General features: G+C 38.0%; 1 protein-coding gene across 2 annotated transcripts in view; it reads left to right on the top strand.

Annotated features, from left to right (window-relative positions):
- The window catches only part of LOC106091773 (substance-P receptor), a 72,766-nt gene that overhangs the window by 40,911 nt on the left and 13,068 nt on the right, over positions 1–18,787 (top strand). Inside the window, exon 1 of one of the 2 annotated variants that reach the window (XM_059360607.1) lies at positions 11,600–11,685. The exons of the other annotated variant lie outside the window; for it this stretch is intronic. The gene's annotated coding sequence lies outside the window, so the exon portion shown is untranslated. Of the gene's footprint in view, positions 1–11,599; positions 11,686–18,787 lie in introns of those variants that run through there. 2 annotated transcript variants of the gene reach the window in all.

Raw genomic sequence — 18,787 nt, 5'->3', positions numbered from 1 at the left:
AATTTGGCCCAGATCGGTTCAGATTTGTATATATCTGCGATATAGACCGATCATCCGATTTAGGTTTTGGGGCTATAAAAGGCGAATTTATTGTCCGATGTTGCCGAAATTTGGGACAGAGAGTTAAGTTAAGCCCCTCTACATATTTCTGTAATTTGGTCTAGATAGATCAAGATTTGCATATAGCTGCTATATAGACCGATATCTCGATTTAAAGTCTTGGCCCCAAAAAAGACGAATTTATAATCCGATTTAACTGAAATTTGACACAGTGGCTTTGACACAGTGGTTCGGCCCGGCCGAACTTTACGCCTTATTATTTGTTTTTTCTGTGTAATAAAACATTCCTTGAGGAGAACTTTTTACATGGCATAATACCTCACAAGGAGGAGATAACCACCGCTTACATTTTTTTCTGATGTTCTTGTCAGGATTCGTACCCAGGCGTACAGCATCTGGAATAATTTCGATTGTTGATTGGAGATTGAGGAATATCAAATAATAACGCTGGTTAAGCTGCTATTACATGATAAGACTTGTCATATGTAATTAAAAACAAGTAAAAGCGTGCTAAGTTCGGCCGGGCCGAATCTTATATACCCTCCACCATGGATCGCATTTGTCGAGTTTTTTTCCCTGCATCTCTTCTTAGGCAAAACGGGATATAAGAAAAGATTTGCTCTGCTATTAGAGCGATATCAAGATATGGTCCGGTTTGGACCACAATTAAATTATATGTTGGAGGCCTGTGTAAAATGTCAGCCAATTCGAATAAGAATTGCGCCCTTTGGGGGCTCAAGAAGTAAAATAGAGAGATCGATTTATATGGGAGCTGTATCGGGCTATAGACCGATTCAGACCATAATAAACACGTATGTTGATGGTCATGAGAGAATCCGTCGTACAAAATTTCAGGCAAATCGGATAATAATTGCGACCTCTAGGGGCTCAAGAAGTCAAGATCCCAGATCGGTTTATATGACAGCTATATCAGGTTATGAACCGATTTGAACCATACTTGGCACATTTGTTGGATATCATAACAAAACACGTCGTGCCAAAATTCATTTAAATCGGATAAGAATTGCGCCGTCTAGAGGCTCAAGAAGTCAAGACCCAAGATCGGTTTATATGACAGCTATATCAGGTTATAGACCGATTTGAACCATTTTTGACACAGTTGTTGGATTTCATGGCAAAACACGTCGTGCGAAATTTCATTCCAATCGGATAAGAATTGCGCACTCTAGCGGCTCAAGGAGTCAAGACCCAAGATCGGTTTATATGGCAGCTATATCAGGTTATGAACCGATTTGAACCATACCTTGCACAGTTGTTGGATATCATAACAAAATACGTAGTGCCAAAATTCATTCAAATCGGATAAGAATTGCGCCCTCTAGAGGCTCAAGAAGTCAAGACCCAAGATCGGTTTATATGACAGCTATATCAAAACATGGACCGATATAGCCCATTTACAATACCAACCGACCTACACTAATAAGAAGTATTTGTGCAAAATTTCAAGCGGTTAGCTTTACTCCTTCGGAAGTTAGCGTGCTTTCGACAGACAGACGGACGGACGGACGGACGGACATACGGACGGACATGGCTAGATCGACATAAAATGTCACGACGATCAAGAATATATATACTTTATGGGGTCTCAGACGAATATTTCGAGTAGTTACAAACAGAATGACGAAATTAGTATACCCCCCATCTTATGGTGGAGGGTATAAAAAGAGCTATGAAAGTTGTACACATCGTGTGATACGTACGAACAATTTAATATGACAAATGGATGCTTGGATAAATATAAACAGATATAGCCCCACAGAAACAGATCCCCGTATATGACATCTTGAGCCCTTAGAAGACTCAATTTTCCGCCGATTTTGCTGAAATTTGAAACAAATACTTGTGTTATGACTTTCCAAGTATGCTCCGAATCGGTCCATAAACAGATATAGCCCCCATATAAACCGATCTCCGGATTTGGCTTCTTGAGCCTTTAGAAGCCTTAATGTTCACCTGACTTGGCTGAAATGTGGCCCAAAAACCTATCTTATGACTTACAACATCTGTGTCAAGTTTTATCCAAATCGGTCAATATGGTGATATAAGCCCCCTAAGTACCGATATCCCGATATGACTTCTTGAGACTAAAATAATTCAAATACAAACTCAGTTAATAAGGGTAAATTTGTAGCACAATCCAAGATTTGACCAGGCCGAACTTAGAACGATTTTACGTGTTTAATATAAGTAAATACATTTAAGTAATTTTTTGTTTGTTGGACTTCATGAGTCTCAATAAGTGATACATCTAATGCAACCAATATCTCCATACGTCCGATATGCCTTGTTAGAACTTGTATAATAATACATATTAATGTTCTTTAGAACTATCTTTAGAACAAATGCTAGAATTATTTGTAAAAGAAGATATGACACATTTTTCCAAGCAAAGGCAGGCAACCAGTTAATGCGATCTCCGCAAATATCGTTCTCATTTAGTCACCATCATTAAACGCACCAACTACAATTCTTTGCATACAACAAGGGCTGAATTCTGCAGAAAACGCTTGGCCTAAAATAATGGTGTATTAATAGGATCCGCTGTACTCTCACTCTTACTCTCGATGACACTCGATATTCGCTTGACATCGTTTGCTCTACGAATAGAAGAACAAGAACACCACGAACAAAAAGAAATTTAATTAATAATATAAAAAGCTGAAATCCAAGTAATAATGGCAAGCGCAGAAAAGTTACTGCTAATGATAATAGAGATGCCTCTCATCACTCTTCTTGGCCACTTCAGTCAAGTAGAGCGCTAATGATAGAGGTCCTTGGAAGCGTTTTTTTTAGTATTTCATTCAGTACACTTTTACTTTTAATTTGATCATTAATCACAGTCACACGCTGTAATTCTAGTCACAATTGATGATGCTGCTTCAAAGATGTGAATGGGAATCATGACACTAGCACCCACAGACACACACACAAACACACACACACACACACACTCACATACACAAGTTAAAAAAGAAGTAGAGCTAAGTTTTCCTCAAATGATTACGAGGAAATACTTCTTTACCTCATTCAGTTTAGCCATTGCTGCAATTCTTAACATTCCTCGTTGCTAGCCATTCAGCCAGGAGGAATCCATCCAATTGAAATACAATGCCAAATTGTTAAACATAACTAATTGATGTAATGTTTGCTCACAGAGACCATCCTGAGCGTATTTGGTTACAAGTGCGAGCGGGAGGGCCACAGAGTTCATAGCTCCAGACAGAGAAAACAAACATTGAAGCAGCCATTGAAATGGAAATTTTGCAAACGAGCCAAGAGAGGAATGTAAATCTTATGTTGCCAACCAAATGGGCAAAAAGGGCGACAACAAAGAAAACGAAAGGATGTACGGGCAATTAGAGAATTATAGCTATATTTATAGCTGTATACATGCAACAATATTGAACATGTGGTGTCAATATGTTACAACAGATGGTAGTAAGAATATATGAAAAAATCTAATTACAGATAGTGTCATCAGTGGGTTTATCCTTTTATGTGCCCACATCTTAAATCGGCGGATCGGTCTATATGGGAGCTATATCAAGATATAGTCCGATATAGCCCGTCTTCGAACTTAATCTGCATATGGACAAAAAACGAATGTCTGCATGGTTTCACCTCAACGTCTCCATTACTAAAGACTGTAGAGTGATTTCAGCAGGCAGACGGACGGTAAGGGCTGGATCGTCTTAGATTTTTACGACGATCAAGAATATGTATACTCTATGGGGTCGGATATGGATATTACCATGTGCTTCAAACGGAATTACAAAATGAATATACCCCCATCCTTCGTTGGTGGGTATAAAAAATCATTCTCTTGAAAGAGAAAAAAACAAAAATTTTAAAATTAAATGATCTTTGCCCTAACAGGCAAAAATTTGAAAAATGAAAAATTCGGCAGAGCCCGGCCGGGATTCGTTGCCATTGTCTAGCGTTCGACGCCATCAATACAACTTCTAACAGATGCATAGAATCATGTGTACCACGGAAGTAGTGTAATTGTCACAGAAAAAAGGCTGTCATTAAACAAAAACACATGAATTGGGAAGAAGTACAGCTAATAGACAGGATTATCGAGCGTGGTTAATGTGGTAATTTTATCATAGAGGCGTTTTCGCTATTAATACAATTCAAATACAACATACCAACATCCGGCCCTTGAGGCCATCACATCTAATATGGTTGAAAAGTTTTCTAACCAAAAACGAAATGTGTCCTATAGTAGTTGGTGTGTGCTGCTATCTCTGGTTTTCTTTTCCATTTGCAATATCCGATCATTGAGCTCGTGTCGAATCCTGAATTTTTTATAACCACCACCCATAAAGTATATATATGCTGGATTGTCTCTACATTTGATTCGAAATCTGTCGAAATCACAATAGCGGTCGAACGCTTAAATCTAGCAGGTTGAAATTTTACCCAGATTCTTTATATTGATGTAGGTCGTTGAGGATTCCAAATGGGATACATCGGTTCAGAGTTAGATATAGCTCCCATATAAACCGATCTCGAGATTTGATTTCTTGAGTCCTTACAAGCCGCAATTTTTGTCCGATTTGGCTGAAATTTTGCATGCTGTGTTCCGTTATGACTTCCAAGAACTGTGGCATGTACGATCCAAATCAGTCTACAACCTGATATATCTTCTATATAAACCGATCTCCCGAATTTACATTTTGAGCCCTTACAATCCGCAATCCTCTCATATAAACCGACCTCCCGATTAGACTTTTTGAGTCCTCATAAGTCGAAATTTTGTCCGATTTGGCTGAAATTTTGCATGCGGTGTTCTGTTACTACTTCCAACAACTTAGCCTAATACGGTCCAAATCAGTCTATAACCTGATATAGCTCTTGATAAAGCGGTGCATGTTTTGATATAGCTGCCATATAAACCGATCATGGATCTTGACTTCTTGAGCCACTAGAGGGCTCAATTCTTATCCGATCTCGCTTAAATTTAGCTTACCATAATTTTAAAAAACGCCAGATCTCGGAGGTGGGTCCACCGATTTAAGCGAAATTTTGTGTGACACCGTATGGTACCATAAAAACTCGAAATTGGAGATAAAATAACCTGGGGGGACGCCCCATCCCAAAGCTTACCCGAACGGACATATCTACCGCTTGGGTATCAAATGAAAGGTATTTAAGAGTAGATCACGAACTTGGCATACAAACTTCACGCTTAGTATCATGACGGTACCCCACCCCCAAAAAACCTCCCAACAGGACACTTTCCCCGCAATATAGGTATCACATGAAAGTAATTTAAAAGTATAGTACAAATCTGACATACAAATTTTCTCCTTTCTGAAAGGTATTTGAAAGCTGACTACACATCTGTTATAAGAATACGCTCCATGGTGTCTATGGGGACTCCCCAACCCCACAAACCCCCCTAAACGGGCATGAATGTCCAACTTCACAAAATGGGTCAACGTCACGTTGGACATTCATGCCCGTTTTGGCGGTACAGAGTCTGTAAAAAGCCATTCCACTAAAAACCCTTCAATAGGACCTGTAGATCTATCGGGATAATATGAGCAATAAAAGAAAGGTCTGTGACAATAGAGTTCGGATCTAATGATGATATAAGCATTTAAGTATATGGGTCACGGTCTTCCGTTAAGCTGGACATGTAGATCGCGACAATAAAGGACTCAAGTAAATTGTCTTTTGGATCTTGTCGTCGGGGGAACCGACCCCTCCCAATAAAAACAACACCAAACTGTCATGTAGGACAACGGAGAATATAATGTACTCAAATGAAAGGATTTGTCAGAGGGCAATAAACCCTCCCCCTTTCCTTCCCAAAGAAAAAGGAATTAAAATAAATATATGAAGGCCGATCAGAACAGAATAGCACTGCAATAAAAGGTCTTTGATAATAGAGTACACTTTTTACCCTCAAATTTGAATAGACACAGCAGGATTTGTGGATCTTTAAAACTGTGGTATTCCAAGTCGTAGCTTTGAAATATAATTTTGAATGTAGATAAGCATTTAAAGAAAATGTAAAATTGTGTTTATTTCAGCAGGGCCGAATCATATATTCCCTCCGCCATGGATCGCATTTGTCTAGTTCTTTCCCGGTATCTCTTTTTTTAGGCAAACAAAGGACAAACAGGAAATAATTGAAATGCTACTAGAGCTTAATCCAGTTATGGTCCGATTCGACCATAATTGTATTGAATGTTGGAGACCATAGTAGAAGCAATTTTGAAAAATTTCAGCCAATTCGAATAAGAATTGCGCCCTTTAGGGTCTCAAGAAGTAAAATATGGAGATCGGTTTATATGGGAGATGTATCAGGCTGCAGACTGTTTCATACTTGACTCGTATATTGAAGGTTGTTAAAATTGTAGCCATATCGGATAATAATTGCGCCCTCTAGAGGAAGTCAAAATCCAACATCAGTTTATATGGCAGCTATATCAAGTTATGAACCGATTTGAATCATATTTAGCACAGTTCTTGGAAGTCATAACAAAACACGTCATCCAAACTTTTTGTCGAATCTGATAAGAATAGCGCTATGTAGTGGCTCAATAAGTCAAGATTCAAGATCGGATTATAATGCAGCTATATCAAGTTATAAACCGCTTTAAACCATACTTAGCACAGTTGTTGGAAGTCATAACAAAATACGTCGCGCAAAATTTTAGGCAAATCGGATAGAAATTGCGCCCTCTAAAGGCACACGGATTCAAGACCCCAGATAGGTTTATATGACAGCACACATAGCCAAAAAGCAGTGCCCATGCCTGCTCTAGATCAAGCAGTTCTGGACAACATTCATGCAGACACGGTACCAGATGCGCTGAATAGCTAACGGGTGAATGTTGTCCTTGAAGAGCGACTGCCACCCATCGCACCTGAAGAAATTAACCACACCAGGCAAACCAGAGTAGTTCTAGCTCAATTGAGATATGGTAGATGCAACCGCCTCAACTGCTACAGGGCAATGATTGATGCCAACGTGCAGGATGTGTGTCCCGATTGTGTCCTGGAACCACATGAGCTGCCCAGCTAGACTCACTCGACTCATACCCAGATCCCTCTTGACGCACCCCATTTTAGTCGCAGAGTTCCTGCATCTGGATAGTCAACAGAACCAAGCAGACGAAAGATGAATCACAACACACTGCTACAACGACAATAAATGGTTGGAAATGAACCATTGGTAAGAAAAAGGCGAATATTGGCACACTGAAAAAAAAAAATGGACGAAAATTTTAGATTTGTATTTATTCGTACGATTTTAGCAATGAAAACGAGCCAAAGAAGCAAAACTTTAAAATATAGATTTAAATTAAATAAAATTTTGCAATTTTTAGGAAATGCGTTAGTGTGATCACCCTAATTTATCCACTAAATAAGAGTAGAGATTTTTTTCCTGATCGAAGGATTTTGGTTATGATTGAGAACCAAAGAACCGAATCTCTTTAATAGTAGTGCATTCTTCTAATGCAAGTCGCTTTATACAGTTGAACCTCGATTTTCGAGCAAGCACGGAAAATCGAAAACACGGTAGGTAAATAGAGGTTTTAGTAATATATCATTAATTACGCATATTTATTGATTTCTTTCAATACCATACAGATTCTATGATTTTATGTGCCTACATTGGGATATTGATAGCGTTTTAAAATAAATAAATATGTATATTATATGCAATTATTTAAAGTACTTATACAGTGTTGTTTGTTTTTGTGAGTGTTTCGAATTACCCATTGATCCATAGGCTGAATTAAGCATATGGAATTCGGTGGAAGAGATGTTACTGCAACGCTTTCAGATATCAGAACATTGACATCCGGGTGTGCTGGACAATTTACTAGAAGCAAAAGCACTTTGCACTTCTTATCGAAGTGACTGTAGATTTTATCTTAATTCTGGCACAAAATTGTTGTTGAACCACAAACATTTTTTAATGCTCTTGGATTGACACCTATAAGCATCAAAAACTTTTTAATGCTCTTGGATTGGTACCTTTTCCTATTACCATCAATTTTCATATGTCCCAGCTGCATTACCACAAAGCAAGGCTGTTATTCTCTCTTTGGATGTTTTGTAGTCATCAATGGATAATTATTTACCAGTGACCAGCATAGTCCCAGGCAAATACTTAGGCTTGTTTCGTAGGCGTTATAAATTTGTTCAGTTGACAGATTTTCACTTTGAATATATTCGCGAAAGTCTTCAACAAACAGAGTGGCTGATTCATAATCAGCACGTTCTTTTTTCCTTATCGCTTAAAGCCTGCGAATTCTTGTCGTTTTTTGAATTTTTCTAGTCAACCTTTTGAGTACTTGCATTCCGAATTTATATTTAGTTCTTCATGAATATTTTTGGCCTTTCCAGTTATTATTTCGCCTAAAATTCGCAATAAAATTTTATGTCAGGCCATAAAATTGTTAAATTTGAGTCAACTCACGTGAAATTGGGGTTCCCTTGAATCTTTCTTGACGAAACCCTTTGAATGTTCCAAAATCAATTTTTGTGGTTTTAAATTTTTTTAGTTGGTGTCTTTTTTTTCAAACCATCTATAGATTCACTTCTTAAGGAACATTTTAAAATTTGTTTCTTCTTTTTTATTAAATCGCGAGCAGTTTGTTTGCCAACACCATATATTTTTGATAAGAAGCCAATGGACCAGTTTTTACCGTGATCCAAATCAGCTTTAATTTTTCCTGAATTGAAAGAACTTTTCATGCTCTTTTTCTTCTTTGTTGTTGACCGGTCAATTTTCAATTAGAGACTGAATGTAATTTAATATTCACCTCAAACTAAAAACCAGTAAGGAAAGGCAAAAGTCGGGCGGAGCCGACTTATCTCGAAATCTAGCCCGACTTTAATTTGGATACCTATTGAAATATCAAATAGAACCTTGTAAGATTTCCTACGATAGGACTACAAATTTGGATTTCCACATCCTTAAAAGGCCATTTCGGATAAAAGAATTATATCTAAACGTGTGCCAATATTGATGACACACACTGGGACGTCAAATAGAACATTTCACGCCCTATGTTGTAGAAATGTGACCAAAATTGTGGCTTCTACAGCCTTAAATGACCATATCGGATGAAATATATATAGGAGCTATATCTATATCTGAAGTGATTTTGTTCAAACTCAATAGCGTTCGTCCTTGGGCCAAAAAAGGGACTGCAAAATATCATGATAATTGTACAATAAATGCGACCGGTAACTTGATCACAAGAATACATGGAACGACAGACAGACAGGAAGTGATTCTAAGCCGAACGGAATATTTACCAATGGATCTATCTCTTCTCCTTCTAAGCGTTGCAAACAAATGCACAAAGTTATTATACCCTGTACCACAGTAGTGGTGTGGGGTATAATAAACAAGTAAAAGCGGCCGGGCCGGATCTTATATACCCTCCACCATGGATCGCATTTGTCAAGTTCTTTTCTCGGCATCTCTTTTTAGGCAAAAAAAGGATATAAAAAAAGATTTGCTCTGCTGTTAGAGCGATATCAAGATATGGTGCGGTTAGCACCACAATTAAATTATATGTTGGAGTCCTGTGTAAAATGTCAGCCAATTGGAATAAGAATTGCGCCCTTTGGGGTCTCAAGAAGTAAAATAGAGAGATCGATGTATATAGGAGCTGTATCGGGCTATAAACCGATTCAGATCATAATAAACACGTTTGTTGATGGTTATGAGAGGATCCGTAGTACAAAATTTCAGGCAAATCGGATAATAATTGCGACCTCTAGAGGCTCAAGAATTCAAGATCCCAGATCGGTTTATATGGCAGCTATATCAGGTTATGAACCGATTTGAACCTTCTTTGACACAGTTGTTGAAAGTAAGAATAAAATACTTCATGAAAATTTTCAACCAAATCGGATAGGAATTGCGCCCTGTAGAAGCTCAAGAAGTCAAGTCCCCAGATCTGTTTATATGACAGCTATATCAGGTTATGAACCGATTTGAACCACACTTGGCACAGTTGTTGGATATCATAACAAAACACTTCGTGCAAAAATGCATTCAAATCGGGTAAGAATTGCGCACTCTAGAGGCTCAAGAAGTCAAGACTCAAGATCAGTTTATATGACAGCTATATCAGGTTATGAACCGATTTGAACCATACTTGGCACAGTTATTGGATATCATAACAAAACACGTCATGCAAAATTTCATTCCAATCGGATAAGAATTGCGCACTCTAGAGGCTCAAGAAATCAAGACCCAAGATCGGTTTATATGGCAGCTATATCAAAACATGAACCGATATGGCCCATTTACAATACCAACCGACCTACACTAATAAAAAGTATTTGTGCAAAATTTCTAGCTAGTTAGCGTGCTTTCGACAGACAGAGGGACGGACGGACAGACGGACGGACATGGCTAGATCGACATAAAATGTCGCGACGATCAAGAATATATATACTTTATGGAGTCTCAGACGAATATTTCGAGTAGTTACAAACAGAATGACGAAATTAGTATACCCCCCATAATAAAAAACCGTAGATTTTTACATCAAACAATCATGTGTGTGGTGAAAGGATAAGAGAGGGAGCACAATTGACGCACGGATAATACAGGTAAGGCACGGTTAATAAAGGTTAAAAATCAAAAGCACAGTATGCCTGTTAACAGGGGTAACCAGTTAATAGATGCCCGGATAATCGAGGTTTAACTGTACTTAGAGACACAACCTTCCGACTATAATTGCGATCGCTGATTCTCATATTACATGACTTCACTTCATTTTTGAAAAATCCAACATTTAGTCATTACTAGTGAGGCGCAAAGTTTAGAATTAAGCTACCATTTAAGTTACAAATTCATTAATAGAGTTCGTTATATTCGGCTCATATCTTTAAAGAAAGGAGAAACATTTTTTCAGTGTGGAAAAATTTGCCAAAGAATTTAAACGAACTAATCGGGTAAAATTTATGTAAACTATGAGTTCAAGAAAACACATCAGAAACTCGCTATATAGCAGCTATATAAATAGGTAACAAATAGGACTTTTAAAGAACACATTGGTGGAAAATGACTACCATTTCAATTTGCGCGACTTGCCAACGATGAGCCATGTTTGTATTATCGATGACAACATTCAATGCTCTTTGAACCAATTACCCTTTCTCTATGGCAATAAAGTCATTAATTAATTGGAAAACTTTTAGCGGCGAAGTAAATATGGAACATTTTGTGGAATATACAATAGTATGTAGGGTTTACATTTACATATTAAATAGTTTACTTGGTTCTCAGTCACTTGTACTATGTTAATTTGGTTTTGGAACTTACTTTTCCCCTCGCTCTCTCTCTCTCTCTCTCCTATACTACTTCACGACACTCTCTTTGGTTGAGTGTTTGCTTATTGCATTGCATTGTTTATCTAAAAGTCCTTAATCTAATTTATTAGCAATTTTTGCGTATGTGGCTGCATGTGTCTTTGCCAGTTAGTGCGTATGCTCTGTTATTGTATTTGCTTGCCAGTCTGTTTGTCAATGTTTTGCTGTGAATAGTGGCATTTGTGTATTGGTTTCTGTTTTACGTTTGGTTTGTTTATTTTGGGGTCATAAGCCTTTGCAGTAAGTGCCATTGTGGTCGTTGTTCTCAACACTCGGCTGTGTGTATACAGATTCCAGTGAGAGCTAGTTTATGTGCTAATATGACGTTTCGTCGGCCACCACATGTGGTGGTGTTTCGACGATGATTCGCTTGGTCTTACATTTAGTTGTTGGCTGACTGGCTCTTTGGTTGATAATAACAATTGTTTTGTGTCTGCCATAAACTAGCATACCACAATTATGTGGCCACAGCAAGCATTAGTAATCACAAACGTCACACTATGGTCTGTTTCTAGCCACGTACATTATTCACCACTTGAATTTTTTTGTTCTTTGTGGGAGTGAGTGAGTGAGATAGATAGTGGCGATGGCTCGATGGGCTCACAAACTAGGACTTCGATAATAAAGGGTGATTTTTTAAGAGTTATATGAAAGTTAAAAAAAAGACATAAAATTCGTCTTGTTGAAACCACATGTCATGCAAGGCAAGCTCTTGCATTTTGGACCAAAAACACTTGGCCATCATCTAATGGTAGCGCGCACCATTCACAGTTACGATACGATTCGCATCATCTTTGAAGAAGTACGGTCCAATGATGCCACCAGCCCATTAACCGTACCAAACTGTGACTTTTTCTGGGTGTATCGGTAGCTCTTGCAATGCTTCTGGCTGATATTCACTCCAAAATCGACAATGCTGCTTATTTACGTACCCATTGAGCCAAAAATGAGTTTCATCGCTGAATGGAAGAAGCGCGCGATGAACTTTCGTAACAGAACATAAATTTTTTTGATAATAAAATGCAATAATTTGCAAGCGTTTTTCGTTTATAAGACAATTCATTGCTAAGTTATAGACCAAACTGAAGATGCTCGACAGTGAAACAAAACATGAAACGTGCGTGAGCTCTTTAAACGAGTGCTGCCAAAATGATAATAGCTAAAATATCACCCTTTAGTTTGCATGTAAGTATGTGTATCTTGACTTACGTTATGTTACAACGCCATTGAATGACCATGAACGATGCAGCATTATGCAAAAATTCAAATAATTATTGACTGATAACATTATTTACTCGTAAATATGCCATAATCAGCAGAGAATTTTTGAATACAGAGTTGAGAGCAAAAATTGGCTAGCAATTTGGTATCGCTAATAATAATGCGGATGACAATAATCTATGTCATTCATACTCATTCGACCATAGGCCGAGTCTTCGAGAGATTCCGAACCGTTCGTATGTGAAATCGTTTTCCGGCTAATGTTTTTCCCACCCACTTTGACATCCAAAGATTTAAGACAAATGTCAATAAGCACTACATCCTTTTCGCCCCCTCCAATTCCTAATTTCCTCTCGCAAACGCAATGCCCTACATTCATAGGGGACATCCCCTGCGTGTTGGCTGACAGAAAAAAAAACAAACAAAAATAACAATATGAGTTTAATACTATTTCTATACTTATTGTAATATGTAGTAAAGCGAGTAGCAAAATTTATGACAATTAAACAAGTTAATACTAGAGTTTTGACTGGGTAAAGCTTAAAGTTGCAGACGAATCCTTAATATAACAGGTCAGGTGGTGTCATGATGTTTCCTTTGACATTATATCTACAAACAATTTGAGTAAGAAAAGCATTGGATGAATGATATATGATGCAAAAAAATAAAACATTTGAGACATTTTTACTCGAAATAAAATGGACAGGGCCTGCTCCGCTGCGCCTCTTTCACTCTCTTATTTTATCTGAGCTCTTTACTTGCATGTTCAGGTCCTATTTAGGGGTGCTGGTACGGCCTTTCTGATATTTCGCCCCAATGTGGATATCATATTGGTGCTCTTCTCCTCCCAAATACATTTTATTAGAGCGTAATATTGCTATGGTCGGTAAATATGTCCAGCATGGGGATATTTTTGGGGGTGAGGTGGACCCCGATATATCATATTCGTGGTAGTCTGAAATACCTTTAATTTAAGCATCATATTGTCATTATTGGTTTATATTGCCATTTGGCCTGCTTTGGAGGTGGGGCGGCCCCCCTAGATATCCCAACTTAAATAAGGATACCAAATTTCTGTTTTTGAGTTATAAAAACAAACTACATTTCGCTTAAATAGCTCCACCCATCTCCAAGTTCTGGCGTTTTTGAAAATAGTCTAAGGGGAGGGTTCACCCGCTAAAGTTTGTATGTTAGATCTATTTCATTTTCTTGGTTTTGGTTTGCTCCGAAAGTGGATATCAGATTCATAATCTGATATCCACTATCAAATACCTATTATTTGTTGCCATATTAGGCAAACATGGCCGGTTTGAATGGAGGAGTTTGGGGCGCGGACCCTAAAATAATATCGGCATCGTGCTAGAGCACGATTTTATGTCAATCATTTTGAAGGTGGTGATGAAGATATTCAGGGCTACGGGTCTCGTTCTGATCCACACTATTTTTTTTATTGGTTATCTATATTCAAAAATCATATTATGTAGCTACCACTTGGAATAGCACATTTTTAAAGATCCCCAGGTCCTCCTGTGTCTATCCCAATTTCAAGGTTAAAAGTGTACTCTACTACCAAATACCTTCTATTGCTGTCCTATTCTATGGTGATCGGGCTTCATATATTATTTTTAATTCCTCTTTTTGGTAGGATGAGGGAATGGGAATTGCCCTCTGAGACGTCCTTTTTTTCAGAACAATATATTCTCGGTCGTCCTACATGAGAGTTTGGTGTTCCTTTTTTGGGAGGTGAGGGCCGGTCTCCCCGACGCTAGGATCAAATATGTACTGCTGAACGGCACGATGGTAGCACGTGATCCAGATACTTGAATCCCTATATGAACATTGGATTCGAACCGGGATAAATTTGTATGTCAACTTTTTACTCAAGTTTTGAATACCTTTCATTTGATATCCATATTATCCCAATCGGTAAATATGTCCTGCTATTGGGTTTTGGGAGTAGGAAGGGCCCTCAGACATCAAGGAATTGTCAGGAATGTCAGATTTTTACTCATCTTCTGAATACCTGCCATTTGATCCCCATATTGCCCAAAGTGTTTAAAGTGTCCAGTTGGGTGGTGTTTGGGTGGCGGTGGGTGATCCCACCGACACTTAGGGGGACAATTTTATGCCAAGTACGTACTTTACTCTTAAATACCTTTCATGTTATACCCATATTGCCCAAAGCAGTAAGTGTGCCGTAGGGTGGTAGGGAATCCCCCGACACTTAAGGTGTAATTTTTATACCAAATTCGTACTCTACTCTTAAATATCTTTCATTTGATATCCAAATTGTCCCAGTCGGTAAACATGTCTGTTCGGTTGGGTTTTGAGATGTTATACCAATTTTGTGTTCTTGGGTACCATAAGATGATATGCAAAATTTCCCTTAAATCGGTGCACAAATCTCCGAGATCGGGCGTTTCTGAAAATTGGGGTAAAGAGGAGGGTCCGCCCCCCTTCGAATATCTAAAAATTTAGTACCTCATTTTCACCGGAGGGTTAAGCTTTACCATCTGTGGACATCGGTTTAGCCTTTTTTGAGTCTATACAGAACAGCCAAACAAACTAACAAATAAACAAACAAAACGCAACTATTTAATTTTCTATAAATAGACTAGCTGGACAGAGCTCACTCCGCTGCGCCTCCTCTCACTCTCTTATTTTATCTGAGCTCTCTACTAATACGTCCAGGAACTAAGCACTGTTTGTGGGTGCTGATACGCCCTTTCAGATATTTCGTCCCAATGTGGATATCATATAGGTGCTCTACTCCCAAATTCCTTCCATTTGAGCCTTATACTGCCATGATGGGTAAATACTTCCGGAATGGGGGTGTTTTTAGGGGTGGGGTGGACAACTATATATCAGGTTCGTGCTCTAGTTTCAAATACCTTTCATTTGAGCCTAACATTGTCATTATTGCTTTAAATCTCCGTTTGGAGGTGGGGCGGCAACCCTAGACATCCCACCTTAAATAATAATACCAAATTTCTGTTTTTGAGTTATTATAAACAAACTAAACTTCGCGTAAATTGCCCCACCCATCTCCGAAATCTGGCGTTTTTGAAAAAAAGGGTAAGGGGATCCACCTATTAAAGTTTGGATGTTAAATCTAATAAATTCTCTTGGTTTTGGTGATGGATTGGAGTAGTCGAAGCATTTGGCTCGAAAGTGGATATCAGATTCATACTGTACTCCCAAACATCACTTTTGAGCTACATATTGCTATAGTCGGTATATATGTGAAACACTTGGACGTAAAACAGATATCAGAATTAAGCCCCTTTTTGCCATAATCCACAAATATGTCCAGTTTGAGGGTTATATAATGTTAGGCAGCCAACCAAGAACTTAGCCCTGAAAAATATCAGCATCGTGCTTTACCTTTTATTTGAACCGCAATTGCAATAGGTTTAGGGGGAGTTTATATGGTGCGAATACCCCAAACAATTGGCCTCAAAATTGGATATCAAATTCGTTTTCTACTATCAAATACCTATTATTTGAGCCCCTTATTGAAATAGTAGGCAAACGTGACCGATTTGAAGGGAGTTTAGGGGGTGTACCCCGTCGGACCCATAATGTCCAGCATTTTGAACGTGACGATCAAGATATTCAGGGCGACGGGTCTCGTTAAGATCCACACCAATTAATTATAACGATAACCGAAGGATAGGGGTATATTCTTTTTGTCATTCCGTTTGCAACACATCGAAATATCCATTTCCGACTTTATAAAGTATATTTATTGTGTATTCTTGGTTTTTAATAAATTTTGGATATTTTTATGTTGGCCGTCCGTCTGTGTATGTACGGTTGTATGTGGCCAATCCCTCCAAACATTTTCTATCGTGCGAGTCACTAAATCTGCACTCACGGAAGTTGAAAACAATCTCAGGCGATATCATTTTTTACTCTAATAAGTGTCTCGGTACGGGAGAAAACGTTCCACTTGGCGATATATACCCATGAGTGACTAAATAGGGACTAAAAAAAGTGCAAAATTCGATTATCAACGTCATTAATAAAAATAAATTTTTATTTGCTAATGTTTTTTTTTTACCTTCTAGAGTGAGGCTTATTTTTATTTCTCTTTCTAATTTATTTCTTTTCCAAATCAGGATTAATAATCGAAGATTTTATTTGCAATGATTTTCCCTGACTGGGATTTGAACAGCCAACCTTACGATTGTGAGGCTTATGCTATCGCTCTGTGCTACCGGCCTTTCTTCATTACAGAAGGCTAAGTTAACATACATTCTCTTGTTTGGGGTTTTTTGAGTTAGCGTCTAAAACAACAACAAAAAATCTATTTTTAAATTTGTAGCAATAACAGTTGATTATGAGAAACTAATTAGCGAAACATAAATGATAGAATTCCAACAGTAATGTATTTTGTTGTTGTAAATCTTGAAATCTCTACAAACTATCATACAAAAGGATCTAAAAAGTGACTATTCTGGGAGGGAGTGAGAAAGTCACTTCCAAATGTTTGGAGGGATCCTTTTCTTTACACTTTTCTCATATTTCTTTTGTATGTTGGCCATCCGTCTGTGTATGTATGTACGGTTGTATGTGGCCAATTCTTTTCTTTACACTTTTCTCATATTTCTTTTGCTTTAAACTGGTGGATCACTGCACAATTGTTGTTGGAAATCACTGAATGTTCAGTCACTGGGTCTTTTCGAAATGTAATTAACATATTTTTTTGACAAAAAATTAACCACTCATTTTTGGGATTTTGTTTTTTAATTTTTTAAAAAAACACACGATTTTATCCGGTTCGCAATGAACCAAATGTTTAGGGATTAAACTCTTTTTATACCCTCCACCATAGAATGGGAGTATACTAATTTCGTCAATCTTTTTGTAACTCCTTGAAATATTCGTCTTAAACCCCCATAAAGTATATATATTCTTCATCGTCATGTCATTTTAAGTCGATCTAGCCATGTCCGTCCGTCTGTCTGTCGAAAGCACGCAAACTTTCGAAGGAGTAAAGCTAGCCGCTTGAAATTTTGCACAAATACTTCTTATTAGTATAGGTCGGTTGGGATTGTAAATGGGTTATATCGGTCCATGTTTTGATATAGCTGTCATATAAAGCGATCTTGGATCTTGACTTCTTGAGCCGCTAGAGGGCACAATTCTTATCCTATTTGGCTGAAATTTTGCATGAGGTATTTTACTATGACTTCCAAAAACTGTGCTGATTATGTTTGAAATCGTTCCATAACCGAATATGGCTGTCATATAAACCTATCTGGGGATCTTGACTTCTTGAGCATCTAGAGGGAGCGATTTCTATCCTATTTGGCTGAAATTTTTCACGACGTGTTTTGGTATGACTTCCAAAAACTGTGGTAAGGATAGTTCAAATCAGTCCATAACCTGATATAGCTGTCATATAAATCTATCTGTGGGTCTTGACTTCTTGAGCCGCTAGAGGACGCAATTATTATCCGATTTGGCTGAAATTTTGTGCAACGGCTTCTCCCATGACCAAACGTGTTAAATATTGTCCGAACCGGTCTATAACCCGATACAGGTCCCATATAAACCGGTCTTTCTATTTTGCTTTTTGAGCCCTTTAAGGGCGCAATGACTTCTACTATGGTTTCCAACAATCACATCAATTATGGCCCGAATAGGACAACAACTTGATATAGTTCCAATACTATAGCAATTATTTTCTTTTATCCTTTGTTTGCCTAAAAAGAGATATTGGGAAAAGAACTCGACAAATGCGATATATGGTGGAGGGTATATAAGATTCGGGCCGGCCAAACTTAGCACGTTTTTACTTGTTATACCATCCACCATAGGATGGGGGGTATACTAATTTCGTCATTCTGTTTGTAACTACTCGAAAAATTCATCTGAGACCCCATAAAGTATATATATTCCTGATCGTCGCGACATTTTATGTCCATCTAGCCATGTCCGTCCGTCTGTCCGTCCGTCTGTCTGTGGAAAGTACGCTAACTTCCGAAGGAGTAAAGCTAGCTGCTTGAAATTTTGCACAAATACTTTTTATTAGTGTAGGTCGGTTGATATTGTAAATGGGTCATATCGGTCCATGTTTTGATATAGCTGTCATATAAACCGATCTTGGGTTTTG

Source organism: Stomoxys calcitrans, chromosome 1 (assembly GCF_963082655.1).
Source record: "Stomoxys calcitrans chromosome 1, idStoCalc2.1, whole genome shotgun sequence".
NCBI lineage: Eukaryota > Metazoa > Arthropoda > Insecta > Diptera > Muscidae > Stomoxys > Stomoxys calcitrans.
This window is presented reverse-complemented; position numbering and strand designations above follow the sequence as displayed.